At 45.9% G+C, this 16,667-nt stretch overlaps 1 protein-coding gene across 1 annotated transcript in view; it reads right to left on the reverse strand.

Annotated features, from left to right (window-relative positions):
• ADAMTS7 (ADAM metallopeptidase with thrombospondin type 1 motif 7) overlaps positions 1 to 16,667 on the reverse strand; it is a 625,092-nt gene that overhangs the window by 130,332 nt on the left and 478,093 nt on the right. The window lies entirely within an intron of this gene.

Here is a 16,667-nt window from a genome sequence, read left to right on the forward strand (position 1 = left end):
GTTTCACACGAGAACTCTTACGTGAAACACTTGAATCATGAAAACAATTAGTGGAAACAGCAGTAGAAGGACTGTCATGAAGAAAGGAACTAGAAAAATTATCATTGGAAACATTCTCATGAACAGTAATGTCAAAAGTGCTAACATTGGTTACATTATCATGACAAGATCCTTCATTCTGAGGAGAAAGATGATCAAAAACTTAATGAGTACCAGAAAAGCAAGAATCATCATTAACAACATGTGGGAGCTCAGAGAACTCCAGATTGGAATGTTGAAACGTAGACTGAGAAAAATTAGGTTTGCATAAGGAAATGCGTTGAAAATTCCAAATCTTACCACCCTCAACTCTCACGGCTTTACTAAAAACCTCAGTCACAACAACAGGACTAGACCATCTAGAAACACCTTTGCGAACAAGACCACCAAATTTCACGCGCACAAAGTCGCCAACACGTAACTTAGGAGAGTTGGTTTTCTGGGGAAAACTTTGTGAAATTTTCGCTTCGTATTTGCTAACACGATCCCTAACACCTTTAAGATCCAATTCCAAATAATCACGATCCTTGGCCCTCAACCACCAGGGCATGAGTTTGGAACCAGGTTTCCTACAACGCAACATCTCAAAAGGAGATAACCCAGTCACAGAATTAGGGGACATACGATAAGTGAAAAGGGTAGCTTGTAAAGCCTCTCTCCACTTCAAACCACTACGTAAAGCTAACTGACTCCTTAATGACCCTGTTAAAACGTTCAACTTGACCGTTTGCTTGACGAAAATAATTTGAAACTCTCTTATGAGTAATACCACAGCTGGAAAGAAAAGATGTAAAAACAACACTGACAAACTGAGGACCATTATCGGAGATAATTTCTTCAGGCAAACCTTCTCTGCAGAAAACTTCATTCAAAAATTCGATAATGACATCAGAATTGACCTTCTCAACAATTTTCAATTCAGGCCACTTAGAAAAGTAGTCGACCAAAACAATAGCAAACATATCTTTACCAGACTGATAATTAAAAGGACCAATAATGTCAACACCTAACTTATGCCAAGGACTCTGGACAAACTCAATGGGGGTAATGCCACCAGCAGAAATGGGTTTAACAGTCTTATCACTCAAAGAACAAGGGGTGCAGTTCCTGACCCACCTGTCAATCATAGCATCCATACTGGGCCACCAGTAAAATTCCCTAATTCTTCTCTTCGTTGTGGACATCCCCATATGCCCTTCGTGAGCAAGATTGCAAATAGACTCTCTGATATCTCTGGGAGGAACAATTTTATCAGATCTAAAAACCATGCCAAGATTTTCCATCAATTCATCCCTAACTTTAAAGAAAGAAGCTAAATCACCACTCAATTTCCTCTCTTCAGGCCAACCATCCCTTAGAAAGGCTCTTACCTTCATCAGGACGTCATCCAGTTGCATCGCTTGTGCCCATAAGGCTTCAGAAATCAAGTTGGAATGATCGTTACCAGAAATAATGTTAACGTCACACAGAGTAAAAGCAACATCACATTCCTCGGACTGCACAATATTAGAACTATCACGAATAGGAAATCGTGACATGAAATCTGCATGAACATTGAGACGTCCAGGAACATAAACTACCTCATATCGATACTCTTGCAACTTGGCAGCGAGTCTCGCTAAGCGAGCAGTAAGAATCCTACCCCCACCTGCTGATAACATACTGACAAGAGGTTTATGATCTGTCCTCAAATAAAATTTTGTACCCCAAAGAAATTGGCGGAAATCCTGGACCGCCCAAGTACAGGCAAGTAACTCCTTCTCTATTGTAGAGTAATTAAACTCAGCGCCACTCAGAGTTCTAGAAGCATAAGAGACAAGATACTCTCCAAATTTATCTTTTTGCATCAAAACTGCACCAAGGCCAACATTGCTAGCGTCCACACACACAATACATTCTTTGGTAACAGAAAATGTTTTTAGGAAAGGGGCCTCAATAATTTTACTTTTGAGAGTGTCAAAAGAAACTTGTTGGTCATTACTCCATACAAATTTTGCCTGTTTTTTAAGTAAAGATCGTAAAGGATAAACAATTGTTGAATAATTCTGTACGAATTTTCCATAAAATTCAGTGAGACCAAGAAAGGATAATAACTGCTCCTTGGAGGTGGGAACAGGAGCTGAGGTAATACTCTTGACATGGTTGATTTTGGGCTTGATGCCATCACTAGAAATTTCATGGCCCAAATACTCAACATTAGACTGTCTAAATTTACATTTGGAAAACTTCAAAGTAAGACCTTTTTCCTGCACATTGCTTAAAACTGAATGTAGATTACAATCATGTTCTTGAAAATCTTTGCCAAAGATTAATATATCATCTTGAAATGCTATTGCCCCTTTACAATTCTTTAATAACTCTTTCATCAAACGTTGGAAAACAGAGGCGGCACTAGCCAACCCGAAGGGCATCCTCAAATATTGAAACATACCTTCCGGGGTAACGAATGCAGTAAATTTTTTGGAATCTTCGTGCAATTCCACCTGGTGGTATGCACTGGCCAAATCAATTGTGGAAAACACAGTGGCACCAGAAAGAGAAGAAATTAATTCGTGAATATTGGGTAGAGGATGTTTGTCAACCCAGATTTCTTGATTCAAACTGCGAAGATCAACACATAAGCGGAGATCTCCTGAAGTCTTAAGTGACAAAGCTATAGGGGAAACCCATGGGGAAGATTCAACAGGTTCAATAATTCTTTTTAAAATAAGGTCATCCAAAATTTCTTTAAGTTTGCTTCTATAGGCTAACGGAACATTCCTAACCTTATGTCTAACCGAGACAGCATCATCATTAAGGATTATTTTGTGTTTAAAATTAGAGAATTTTCCAAGAGTATCTTTAAACACTTCAGGAAAATTCAACTTAAGATTGTTTACAAAAACGGAATCCTCAGGAAACTTACAAGTATTAGTTTCAGACAAAGAATGTACATTCAAATCCGTAAAACAGACGGGGGGATTGGAATTGGGATCAAGTTTGATTCCTAAATCGTGTTGATGTGGCCACCCCAGGATAGCTACACCCTTAGTAGCCACATACACCTTCCCTTTGGTGACTCTATCTTTGACTTGGATAGTAGCCCAAAAGAAACCCTCGAGACTTATTTTTTTTCCAGTGTAACCTCCGGGTTGGATATTAGATATTAACAATTCCCTGTCTTTCCACAAATCATTGAACAACTTCAAACCAATGATAGTATACTAAGAACAGGAATCTATCATTAATTCAATAGAAATATTGTCAATTAATATGGGCCAAGAAGGAAATTGTTTACGTTCAAGTTCATCAACAGAAAGTATGCAATTAAAACTATTGAGAACTTCTTCTTCTTGAGAAATGTAGTTAACTTTTTGGAGAGAACGACAAACATTACCAAAATGTCCCTTTCTCTTGCATTTTACGCATATTCGATCCCAAGCAGGACATCCTCTGTAATTGCCAAGATGGTTAGGACTTCCACACCTATAACATGCAATATTTCTTTTGGGAAAAATTTTGTTATCAGAAAAGTTCTTGTTATCTACGAACTTCTTATCAACGTCCTTCTTGAAAACACCTTTAGAACTAGAAGACACTTGGCTTTTAACTAGAGAAACTTCCGGTTCAGTAACCAGTGGTTTAGGTGTAGATGTAGTACCTCGGATCTCAGATACAAATAATTCGGACTGCTCAATTCCCTTGGCAATATTAATTACTGCACTAAGAGAAGATTCAGTGCCTAACCAAAGTCTCTCTTGGATTTTTTTGCTCTTAGTACGCATCATGATCTGGTCTCTGAGAACCTGTTCATAAGAAATCGTTTCAAAAGCACAATAACAAGCTAAGGAACGTAAAGCGGAAACATAATCCTCAATAGATTCATCTTATTTCTGTACACGAGAATAAAACTTGAACCTCTCCATAACTGTGTTGATTTTCCTACCAAAACGAATTTTCATTTTTCTGATAGCTTTCTCAAAAATATCAATATCTCCAGCTTCATCAATAGGAGGAAGGTTGTCAAATTCTTTGATACCAGCGCCCCCTAAACAATGTCTCAAAAGGGCTAGTTTGCGCTTGGCAGAACAACCATCCTTTTCAAGAACATCAACATAGGCCATAAACATTGGAAACCATAAATCCCACTCAATGTTGGGATCACCAGCAGACTGCAAAAAATGTGGAGGAGCTGCAATATTAGACATTCTGAAAAGAATAAATGAAGTCTATGGAGTGTTCCAAGTTTTATGTGGAAACGAAGCAAAAGAAATACCTTAAGATGAATGACAGATGTTATACCAGTGAGAAAATGATGATTAGAGGCTCCAGACGCTGAGAAAGAAAAAAACGACAAAAATAACCAAGATGGAGGCACGTAAATGATGTCACCGCGTCAGACGAGGTGAGAGGTGATTCCCACAATGCCTCGCGATCTCCCACAATGCCTCGCAATGTTCCACAATGCTTTACGTTCTCCAGCGAAGCTCGGAGACACGTAGGTGAGATGCGCGCAAGGAGAGAACACTGGGGTAAGTTTGAACAGCACGCTCACCAACGGCAAGGAGATAATTCTAATTAAAGTATGAAATGACTAAACAAATATTACCGATCCGGTGAATGTAATCGAACAGATGAACTGGATCGGAGTAATCTTTGAGCTCGAATTCAACTCCAGTTGAAGAGCGATGATCAAAAATGAAGGAAAAGTGAACGTTGTTCTTCGTATCCTTGTAAGCCTTGTAATTCTTGAAAACAGATGCTCCCGATCGTCGCCAAGAAATGTGTAGTAAATGGGTCCACGAGCAATTAAGTTTCAAGTAGGCTTTATTCAGGATGAAGAACAGCTTGACATCCACAGCAGGAACAGCTTAGAAAACCAACCGCTCCCTTCAGAAACCACTAACTCACCTCCCCACATTCTACCATGACCTCACAGGTTCTAAGAACCACAAGCGTGACATGAGCATGGAATACCACAGGCTCCAAGTGATCAGCGTGCAGGAGAGCCTTTAGATGATGGGTGAATGCAGGCTGTGATAGTGGGGTGGGTGGTCCTCTCGGAGGCTGGGATGCTGGAGGGAACCCCTAAGATACTGGGTGAAGCTAGACTGCGAGTAGGGGCCAGTGTGGCCTCTCAGGCGCCAGGACTGCTGGAGCCAGACACCGGGTGAGTCTACGCTGGGAGTAGTAGGGTAGGGCTCCTTCCAGATGCTGGGAGTGGAGGAATACCCCCGCCCGACACCGGGTGAGTCTAGGCTGGGAGTAGTAGGGGAGGGCCCCTTCCAGAGGTTGGGAGAGCAGGAGCCTGGAGCTCCCCAACACTAGGTGAGTCTAACCTGGGGGTGGGGAGCTGGTGGGACCTTTTAGATGCTAGAACACTTGCAGACACTGGGTGAGTGTAGGCTGGTAGAAGTAGGGTAGGGCTGGGTGTGCAGGAGCCCGGCCCCCCGACACTGGGTGAGTCGAGGCTGGGAGTGGTGTGTCCTCTTAGAGTCTGGGAGAGCTGGAGCCCCCTCAGGCACTGGATGAATGTAGACCTTGGCCATGCGATCCCCTGGGGACGGGATGAGTGCAGGATCCAACTTTAAAGTGCAGGGAGTACTGACAGTGCAGAAGCTACATCTGAAATGGATACAGGCAGACTGGGCATGTTGGGAACTGTTGGGGCACCCTCAAGCTTGAATGACGTCACAACAGGCTATGATTGCCAGATTACACTGGCCATATTTTTCTAGCTGATGAATTAGGTAGGAATGCCCAACCCCAGGCCAGCGTCTTTGGCAGTGGGGCTACTCAGCAGCTGGTGTCGAGAACATTATGGGAAAGTTATGAAAGTGAGATTTCTTCACCAGCCAGTAGCATGAATCCACTCCTTCAGCCACTGCAGAGCAACCGGTTCCCCCAACCTTTAACACCCTCCAGTCCTTGGTGGGGGGGCCAGTTAGCCAAAGGCCAATGATTATCTGTGAGATGTGGGATGCTAAATAGCCCCTCTTCACATCCTGCACGGCGCAGGGTGTCCTCGCTTTGCTTTACACCACTGACCAATAGCTGTATGGACCAGTGTATCACATCTTATATGAATGAGGAGCACCAATCAGCAAGGCACCGTGTTTCCAGTGCTTGGTTTTTATATCTCAACCTAATGCGCTCTGGTGATTGTAGTCTGGTTGTGCATCCATCAGAATGGACCACATCATGAAAACAGAAGTTTAGCATGCGACAGCCTGGCACCTTCACTGAGTGGTGCAGCTGTTTTATAAGATCATGCCTGGTGTGTGGGCCCGCTGACACCTTTCCCACAGAAAAATACTGACCATTTGATCACGTTTTTTGAGATGCTGCGAAGGCTTGGACATGATCCATAAATAGAACTTACTGTAAACTAATTTGTTTTTATTTTAAATATTCACTTTCTGATTTTGTTTATTTTAATGATCAATTAGGTCATAAGCAGAACTGTGAATACATTTTAAATTGCATTCTTCTTATATTTACTATTTTAAGTATGAAAGGGGAAAAAAATACAAACTTTAGTTGAGTTACAAATTTTTGTACTAGTTGGGGCATTACAATTCACTGAGGCTTGCATAAACTGGCTATGTGGCAACCCTATTACTCTTACTACTTTAAGTATGAAAGGGGAAAACATACCAACTTCAGGTGATGTTACTCATTTTTAGGTCTTGCCTTCGCAACGCACATGCGTTGCAAAGGAAAAAGACCTTTTCTGCGCGCTAAGGCTTTTCAGCAAAGCACGTGCACGCGTTCCATTGCCTTCAAGGGCAACACGTGCACGTCAGGAGATTCACTCGCGGGAGCACGCGCCACCATCTGGCAGCAATTATTGCTCCCGCTAGTGAATCGCACCCGCCTCCACCTCTCCCCCCCACCGCACGAGGCGCTCGTGTTTGTTGCTTGTTTTCCTTCCATTGAAACAGCGATCAGCAGCATACAGTCGTGGCAAACGGACCCCAGGGGGCATACAGCGCTCTCTCGTACAGTTTCATATTTCCTTCACAGGCCCGGCACTTGCCTTAATGCAAGAGGCGAGAATGTGTTCAGGATGAACCACTACTCGGTGAATTTAGCGGAGTGTGTGTTTAAACATTCACTTAAAAAAATTTTTTTACCCTGGGTGCTCAGTCACATGCAACGTGTAAGTGCCACATCGGAGATTGCCTAGCTTGCGCAGCAATGTTACATACTGGTTTCGCTGATGCTGTGGGGCACCCGTTACTGGGAATGCGTGCAGGCCTCTGTGTAGCGCTGGCGCCGCGCTCTTCGAGCCTGTGGTGACCTTCCTTTGAGTTCTTCAGAGCTGCTTCAATCCTTTGTTCTGCTGGCGGGCTGCCATATAAGGCTACTGGTGCACTTGTCAGCCGTCTCTTATCAGGCCAGTGCTGGCAACGTGATAGGGGCCTAGAAGACAGACCAGTCCTCGCACTGGGGCAGTGGTGTCAGCAGGGTTGCCGGTGTAGGCCTCTCACAGTGCTTGCGCGGCTTCGCAGGTTATGGACCTTCAAGGCCAGATAACGCCAGTGCCGGGCCGGCCACTCCGTATCGGGCTTTGCCTCACCTCGCGGGAGTCCAGAAACGTTCCGTTCCGGTGCGCCTACTTCTTATTGCACTGCCCAACCCCTCAGCTGGCAGACGGCCGCAGAGACATAAGGGACATGTTAATTCACGTTGGACCCATCTCCGGTACAAAACCTCGAAGTGTGGCTGATTGATGTCTCAGCACAGGCTTGGAATGCTTCCCCGTGCCTTTGATTCGGGCTGGTGTCTGTGTCAGTCATAAAGTAACTCTCCCAAGTAAGGTTCTGTTTGCGCCGCTCCGGTTCAGCGGGCTCAGGCAGGGGATGTGAATACAGATAATGCGAGTCTCCCGGACCCCCGTCCTGCGCACGCTTTCTGCACAGTCCTGCGAGAGGGAGGGAGGTTCCATTTAAAACCAGAATTCTATCGGATGTCTCCACAAGTCCAGCGGCCGCGCGACATCCTGTGCCAGGGCACAAAACAGAGCCCGATAGAGACCCGTTTCCAGCCCCCTTTAAACAAGCATTGGCATAGCCAATAGGTCTCGCCTTTGGGACCTTGAAAGTAAAAAAAAAAAGAAGTATAAGACTTCACGTTTGCATTAACTTCGTATTTAGGATGCAGTAAATGTAGACGTGAAGTCTTACACTTCAGTTTTTTGTTTTTTTTACTTACAAGGTCCCAAAGGCGAGACCTATTGGCATTGCCAATGCTTGTTGTGCTAGCCGGGGCATTACGATTCCACTGAGGCTTGCATAAAAACAAGCTATGTGGCAACCCTAGCTGTGTGATGTAACACCCCCATGAATATTAAGCTACAGGATATAGATGGTGAGGCAGTGATCAATTTTAGAGAGATAGGATACTTTGGGTGGAAGGTAGGGATGTTGGGTTGAGGATAGGACTGCAAGATCGGACTGGCTTATATGGCAATCAAGTCGTGCTCAATGGATTAGTTTGACAGATCAATGTGTTGGACAGTTTATTAGCAGTTTGTAGACCTATTTTATGGTCTGTTGGGCAAGTTTTTACTATTGATTTCCCTGATATTACCAGACATATTGCCTGCAATAAACACAAATCCATGAAGTCTCCCATACCTTGCAAAATACCCATACACTGTGTCTTTACAAGGTCAAAAGTGGCCTGATTTGCAAATGTGCGCCACATATTTTAACTACGTGGTTCGCTAGGGGGGCCACTTTCATTTAGGTGCCAGCGTCGATTTTTTGTCCCAGCCCAAACCTGAAGGACAGGTATTCTGGTAAGCAGATGACAGTAGATACCAGGGTGCAATAAGTGCGGTGGCACTGGGGCCAGAGGCAAGAGGGAGAACACAGAACCCTGATTATTGCAGTACGTCACAGTTCAAACAGGGGGCTCATTTTCATTCTGGCACTAGGGCCCATGACACACTGGCTATGCCACTGACAGATACCAGGGATGAAGACCTCTCAGATGGCTAATGCAGATGAAAGAGGAAAATCCAAAACTACTAAGATGGTCCATCTCCCTACAGGGAATGGACTTTGAAGTGGAACACCGACCAGGGACTGCCCATGCCAATGCAGATGGACTTTCCACGTTCTTCCACTTAGACAATGAAGACTCCCTAGGGCAAGGTTAGTCTAATCACCTTTCATTTGGGGGGGGTGGGGGGGGGTGAGAAAGTGCCATTTTTTTGCATGGTATGCCCCCAAGTTTTGCTGAATTGCTGATGTACTTTGACTGAGTGTGCCCTGAGCTCCTGCCAATCCGGTGCCCGGGCCTGTATTCCTTCCCTAAAACTGTGTTGAAGCTAAAACCCATTTGGTATCTCAGGCCACATGTCAGCCCCTGGTAAATGGCACCATAGGTACCCGGGGCATTGTGACCAGAGAAGACCCCTAAGGGCTGCAGCACTTATTGTGCCACCCTTAGGGGCCCTGCACCCTGACATACACACACTGCCTTTGCAGGCTGAGTGTCCTGGTGCAGAATTAAACAAAGAGTCGACATGGCACACATCCTTGTGTGCCATGCCCAATAACCCACTGCCCTGGCATACATCAGTCGCCCCTCTAGCTGGGTGCCCTGTGCCAGTGGTGTGGGCACAGGTGCGTGAGCCCTGTGCCCCTACAATACACAGGGCCATTCCTGGGCACTGTAAGTGCAGTGATGCCATTAAGAGTATATGGTGCTGGGAGGTTGTCATTACGAACTCCAAAGCACCATAATGGCTACACTGAAGACTGACAAGTTTGATATCAAACTTCTCAGCACATTAAACCCACACGGATGTCAGTGTGGGATTTAATGTAAAATGCACTACAGGGGGCATCTTAGAGATGCCCCCTGAAACCTAACCTACAATCCACGTCTTGTCTGGGAGGCTGCCTAGGCTGCCATACAGCAGACATGTTGCTGGACCCCTGGGTGGAGAGCCCCCCGCTCTCCTGGGCCTGCAACAATGCACATTCTGGGCGAGGTGCCCCCAGCCAATCCTCCCCCAGGATGGGCAGGGGGAAGCTTCAAAGGCATACCGCCTTTGTGAGCTTCTCCAGGCCACTTGCTGTACTCAGCAAATGCCCCCCACCGGTTCTGACCCCCACTCTGGCGGGAAGACTGGTGGGAAACCCTACGTGAGGAAAGGGGGTGCCAGCCAAGCCAACTCCACCCCTCAGGTGGGAGAGGAGAGGTGAAGCACAACTCCGGGCTCCGGCCATCTTGAGGATGGGGAGCCCTGCCCAATCAGAGATAGGCTCCTGTCCCCTTCCCACAGAAGAGGAGCAGGATAGGAGGTGTACTCACGCCAGGACAGGGACCTATCGGTCCCTGCCCTTCCCCTACCTATAACACCCCTAAATGTAGTATTTAGGGGCACCCTGAACCTTCCTTCCTCCGATCCTGATTTTGAAACAAGAAAGAAGACCAAGAAAAAGCTGCTAACAAGCGGATAACACCAACTGACTTGGCCCCAGCCCTACCGGCCTGTTGATCCTTGAACCTGCTCCTGCTAAATCCCGGCATCTCCTGCGGACAGCAACCTCGAGAACCCCGGAGGACCTGCCTGCCTTGACCCTCTTAGAGACTGGGACTCCCATGAGCATTAGTTCTGGTCAAACAGCAAAACCCCTGGTGCCAGCCAGGAACCGCGAATCCAGCACACTCTGCACCCGCAGAGCCCGTACTGTGCCTGAGTGGACAAAGATCCTGTGGACCTCCCCCTGGCGATTCTGACCTGGAATCCAGTGCCTAAGGACCCTCCTCGATGACCCAGACAACGCCTGCACCCTCAGAACCAGGGACCCCTCCAACCGCAACCAGCAGAGGGTAAGATTTCCCGACGTCAAAAGACACCCCTGCACCCGGCGCCCCCCCTGGCCCACTATGCCCAACTCTGGGGTGCCTACCCCTCGAAGTGTGGGTCACTCCTGAAGAATCTCTGTCCCCGAGCCTGCATCATTTGTTCCCTTTTCAAGATCTCCATTGAATAACATTGAGCGCCCGATGGTTCAAAAGCACCCTGCACCCACTGGCGTAACAAAAATTTAGGGGGCCTCCCTGCACGGTACAAAGAGGGGCCCCCTACAGGCTCAATCAGGAGCTCTCTGGCAAGAGTGCAGTGCCGAGGGGGCCCCCTGGAGCTTGGAGCCCCAACGCACTGCGGGGGCCGGTGTTACGCCCCTGCCTGCACCCAGCAGCCCGAGTGCCCCTGGCAGTGCAACCTTTGTCCTATCCTACTTCCCCATTTGCCCTGAGCAAGTGACCAGATGCCCAGCTCCCACAGCCGCGTGGCCTGCTAACCAGCAGCCACCAACCAAAGGCCCCCTGCCTCTCATTGGATAACATTGGGCCTAACCACCTCTGCACCCGGCTGCCCCTGTGCCGCTGAGGGTGTACCAACTGTACCTACCTGACCCTAGGAGACCCCTGAGTCTATGCCCAGAACCTTAACTCTGCCAGTCGAGCACTTACCTAAAAGCTGATAACTCACTTTTCTTCCATAGGCTAACATTGGCTGGTTTCACTTGGAAATTATTTTAAGTGTGTAGTTTTGGAACTTTAAAATATTCATCTAAAATCAGCTGAACAACGAATTCTGATTTACTCACCTGTTATCAGGAGAGACCTCAGTGCTGCATCTTGTAGCCCAGTGCTGACCCTGAAAAGTAATTTTAACCGTACTTACCAGTAACTTGAATTTCCTTCCATAGGATATCATTTGCTGAAAAAGTCTCCAAGTGTCGATTTTTGAAACGTACAAATTTTCTTTAAAAATCGTGCCAACGATAAAAACGTAATTACTTGCCTGTTTTAGATAGATGTCCCACTGCTGAACCTAGGAGCCCAGCACTGGATTACAAAAGTAACGTGAACATACCTTACCTGCCAAATGAATTTCCTTCCATAGCATAACATTGGTAATTTCACCTGGAAAAGTTTTCAAGTGTCAACTTTTAAAATACAATAATATTCCTTAAAAATCACTACTGTAACCAAAACGCTTTTACTCACTTGTTTACAGGAAATGTCCCTGGACTGAATCTAGGATCCAGTCCTGTGGTTAGCAAAGTAATGTGAAAAGTAATCAATTGCATTTAGCTAGAAATTCCAATTGAGCTCAATGTTATATTGTGTTTGAAATTGTGTTGCCCATTGCAACAACTGTAACTATTGCATTCAAAAGTCTATTGCTTATTTGAAAAGTATTAAACTAAAGTATCTCATTCTGAGAAAGTATATTTTGATACCTTTTTGGTTCTAAAATAAAATAACTATATCTTTTGATACAAAACAATTGGCCTTGGGTTCAGTTCTTGAGTGTGTGAGACCATTTGCTGACTGAGTGTGTACAACAAATGCTTTAAACTGTCCTCTGATACTGCCTTACTGCTCGACCAAGCTACCACTTTAGAGAGTAAGGTTATGTCTAACTTTAGCCTCTGCCAAACCTCTGGGGACTGTGGACTCTTTGCACACTGTACCTTACTTTGGTCCAGTATATACAGAGCCACTTTCTTACACCCTGAACCTCCCATATCTCACATATATTTATTTGCCTTGGGATGAATAGGACCACCTGAAGGGTTGAAGGGCCCCCTACATCGTTGGGGGCCGCCACCCCACAGGTGCTGCAGGTTGCTGGTTACACCCCAAAGCATTATATTCTAAGCAATTACCAGCATAGAAATATGCAGATTTAAAGTCTCTGAGGCACAGCTCTCCAATTTAAATTGCAAAAGGATAATTGAAGTTTATAAATGAAAAGTTTGACACAACGTCATAAATAGAACAGACAAGTTTTAATCAGCTTTTGTGGGCTCTGACTGGTGGAAATGCACAGATCATTTAAAATAGTATCAGAGCACTGGTCACCATTTGTACGTAATTGTATACTAGGGTGGTTGCTCAAATCTGGAAGAAGGAGCATAGCTTCTGCTTAGGGTTTGATCTCCTGTGGTAAGTGACCAGGGCCGGACTGGCCATAGTGGGCATCGGGCGGTTCCCCGTGAGGCTGGAAGGGTGGGGTCGATTTTGACACAAAATTGCCAGGGCTGCTTTGGGTTTCCAGTCCGGTTCTGTAAGTGGCAACCAACTCTTTTGAAAGAGGCAAACACCCTAAAGTTGATATAGGCTGACATGTGAGCCAGTTGCACGCCTGGTGCTTGTGGTGATGAATTGCCTTGTGCTCAACTCCACAGCCAGCATCGCTGCAAATAAAGGTTAAGGTAAGATTAATCCAAAGTCAGTTACCATGAATCGGATGGCTGTGTGCTGTGCTGCCTGCAACCAGAGTCCAGTCTGTCTGGATGAACGGTAGCATCTTATTGAGGGGCCTCATCTGGTATTTATGATTAAATGACCTCCTGAATCTCATGGGATCGGAGCTCTTTGGAGGTAGACCGTAGTTATTCTGAGTTCAACTTCACCCACTTCTTTTGGACCTTTATCATTTGATCTCAAGGATTTTCTTCTACCCATTTTCACTTTTGGAGTCTCTGATTTGCTACCAGTTCTTGCAGATTTATGTTATACTGACCTATTCTTGCTTACCTTCTTTACTCCTTTTACTCAATTGTCTGAGATGGTAGAAATGCAGTTTGAACACTTCCACATAATAGAGTCCCCTCCTGTGCTCCTGTGCAAAGGACATGAGGATTACAGCCAGGAGAGTTGGTGATTTCAATTCTTTTTACAGCAATTCTGTTTAGGCCCCGTTCCATTTAGGAAATGCAAATTTGGAGGTTCCAGAAGCGTTCCACTGTGTGTAGGTTGAAAACTTCCCTCCATGCCACCATGGGCATTGTTTCCAGTCCTACACTTTATACTCACAAACAATTGGTATTTCATGTGTTTGTCTAATCCATTTGATAGAAGCAAACTAAGGCTACAATGCACAAAATACTGACATCCCTTTACCGCTACCCACCCCGAAATCCTAAAATGAACCTTTGCTCAATTTACCACTACCCTAGCCTAGACATGGTGTGCATCATGGTATCTGTTTGGAAATAGATATGATGTAATCTAGGGCTTGAAGGTTACCTCCAGAAGAGACAGAAATTGGGTCCGCCGTGGCCCACCTGACCGCACCCCTGGCCCATCCAGATCAAAATTCCTGGAGCCGGGCCTGCTTGGGACACGGCAGCATCATCTACGTTGAAAGCAGCCCTTGAGCCTAAAGCTTTTAAGGGAAATGTCCGTGGCATCTGGTCCGGGATGAGGTGTATTGATAGAGCTGTTTGGGTTTCATAGTGCACGAAGGATAGAAGCTTGTGCTAATCGGAATGTAAGTGTTTTAACAGACCTGTGCCTTGTTAATGGGACTGAAGGGAGTGCTGAGCTGCATATGGGCCGTATACCATAGCAAGGGGGGGGGGGTTGAAGGGCTGATGAGCTTTGTCAGAGCTCCATGGAGACCCAATGCATGGACAGTCGTGCGGGGGGGGTGGGGGAGGGCTTCAGGCTCTGGCTGAAGTACGGTGGCAGAACTGTGAATACAGCGCCATGTTGTAGGTGTGAGGTGCCTTAGCAGAGCTGTGCGTGCGTCTCTGAACAGTAGCAGCAGGGGGTGTTGCAGCCACGGCTGAGGTCCCTCAGCAGAGATGCGTGGGTGGATCCAGCTGACATTATGCCTGTTCCTCGTGCCTTTCCCTCCCACTCGCGGTGGAATGTCATTCTTAGCAGCAAAATTATTATTTCCAGTGCAGCTGAAACCTCGGCCTCCAGATCTCCTGGTGTGAACCCAGACGGGAGCTGAGGCTGGAGTGCAGGATGTGAGGAGGGGGAGGGAGGAGGGAGGCCGGGGAGCTCTAGAGAAGAGCCTGCCCAGTGAGAGGGTAGGATGAGGTGAGAGTCTTCTGCGTGGCCTGCGGTGCGCGTGCTTCTCTCTCCACGCTCCCTGACTAGCCCTTTGTCCATGCTGAATTCGACAGGCATGCGCGTGCACTGGAGGCGCGCCATCTCCTTTCCTGTTCATCATCATAGGAGACACCCAGCCGCATGCCCATTGTGGCTGAGGGTGGCTACTGCTGCCTCTCTGCCCAGGCTGTGTGGCGAGTGCTGCTGGTGGCCGTGGATTAGACGTCCAGTGGCGCATCTCTTCGAACGTGTATCCCGTGGCTGTTTATTGGCTCTATATAGTTAGAGGTCCGCCTCTGGGGGCAAGTTAGTGACCCCGTCTCTGGGGTAACTGGGGTCACTTGCCTTGGTCCTCTGAAGGACACTTGTGGAAACTTTGAGTGGTTCCAATCCTTCTAATGTAGCACATTGAGCATTGAACTTGCATGAAAGCACTGCATCAAACTGCAAGGCATAGGTTTTCAACCTTACTATTGGTGCCCCCAATGTTTAGTTATTTTGTTATAAACACATTTTATTGAGTTTTAGTGTAGAGAGCAGATTAGGCAGAACAAATAAAAAGAAACAATAATCGATCCAAGTACATCATCCATGTCCCATCCATATCCCCTGCCCGTCTCCAGCCGTAAATCAGACTATGTGAGTCGAAAGATAATCTATTTATTGATGAGGACAGCCCATAATACTCCCACCATTTACCCTAAATTAAAAAACATGAATTCGCTGGACATCCACAGGCTTCTTCGCCATTCTTATGTTGCTAAAAAAAGTTCCTTTGAGTAGTAATACAATCTTATTTTATTCATTTTGCATGATACCCCCAATCATTGTGATATGTTTCAAATCTTGAAGCTTTGTAGACAGATTTATCAACACTTTGCGCCTGGTTTGCATCACAAAAGTGACACAAACCTGATGCAAAGTCTTGTTTTGGGGGTTTACTTTACCGTGCGAATCATGAATTGCACGTAAAGTAGCCATTAAGTAGCTCAAAGTAGCACTATGTGGTGTTTGTGTCAAGGAGGGGTGGTACATGGATGTTCACATGGACCCACCATGGATTTTGACACTAATCCCTGTCTACTAATTTAGGTATGAAGGGATTTGCATCAAAGAATTACGCGCACCCAAGGCAGGCGTAAAGTTGGTGAAAATACTTATTTTCTCCAAAGCTTTCCAACTTTGAATGTGGGTTGTACAGTTTGCTGCAACGTGTTACACTTTGCCAAGGCTTAACATTTTGTGCTGGAAAAGTAGCCTTCAGTATAAAACCTATGCTTGATATAATGCACACAGCTATGCACTATTGTGCAAGCCGGTGTGCATTGGCGCAAGGCAGCCTAAGGTATGCCAGCACTAAAGGAGAGCGCACCAGCACCATACAAAAGCACCATATTTTAGTAGATATGGTGCTGTTGTGCTCTCTCCTTTTCACAAAACGCAGCACAGCAGCTTTGTTTACTGCAATGCGTGAAAACATAGTAAATCTGTCCCTTTGTTTCTCCAGACCAAGCTGTCTTAACATATAATGCCTACAATTATTGATGGCATGTCTACTACACCTTGTTGTCTTTATTGTCCTAAGTAACATTTCCTATACATTGATTTACACACCGGCATGAATCATTGTCACTGTAGATTATGTTAGTGATGTAAAGCGCACTGAAATCTGCAATGAGGTGAGTAGTCCTCAATAATAAATAAATGTGAGAAAGGGGCTAAGGAAAGATGAGGGGTACCATTGGAGGATGATACTGCAGGGA

This window comes from Lissotriton helveticus, chromosome 3_1 (genome assembly GCF_964261635.1).
Source record: "Lissotriton helveticus chromosome 3_1, aLisHel1.1, whole genome shotgun sequence".
Taxonomy (NCBI): domain Eukaryota; kingdom Metazoa; phylum Chordata; class Amphibia; order Caudata; family Salamandridae; genus Lissotriton; species Lissotriton helveticus.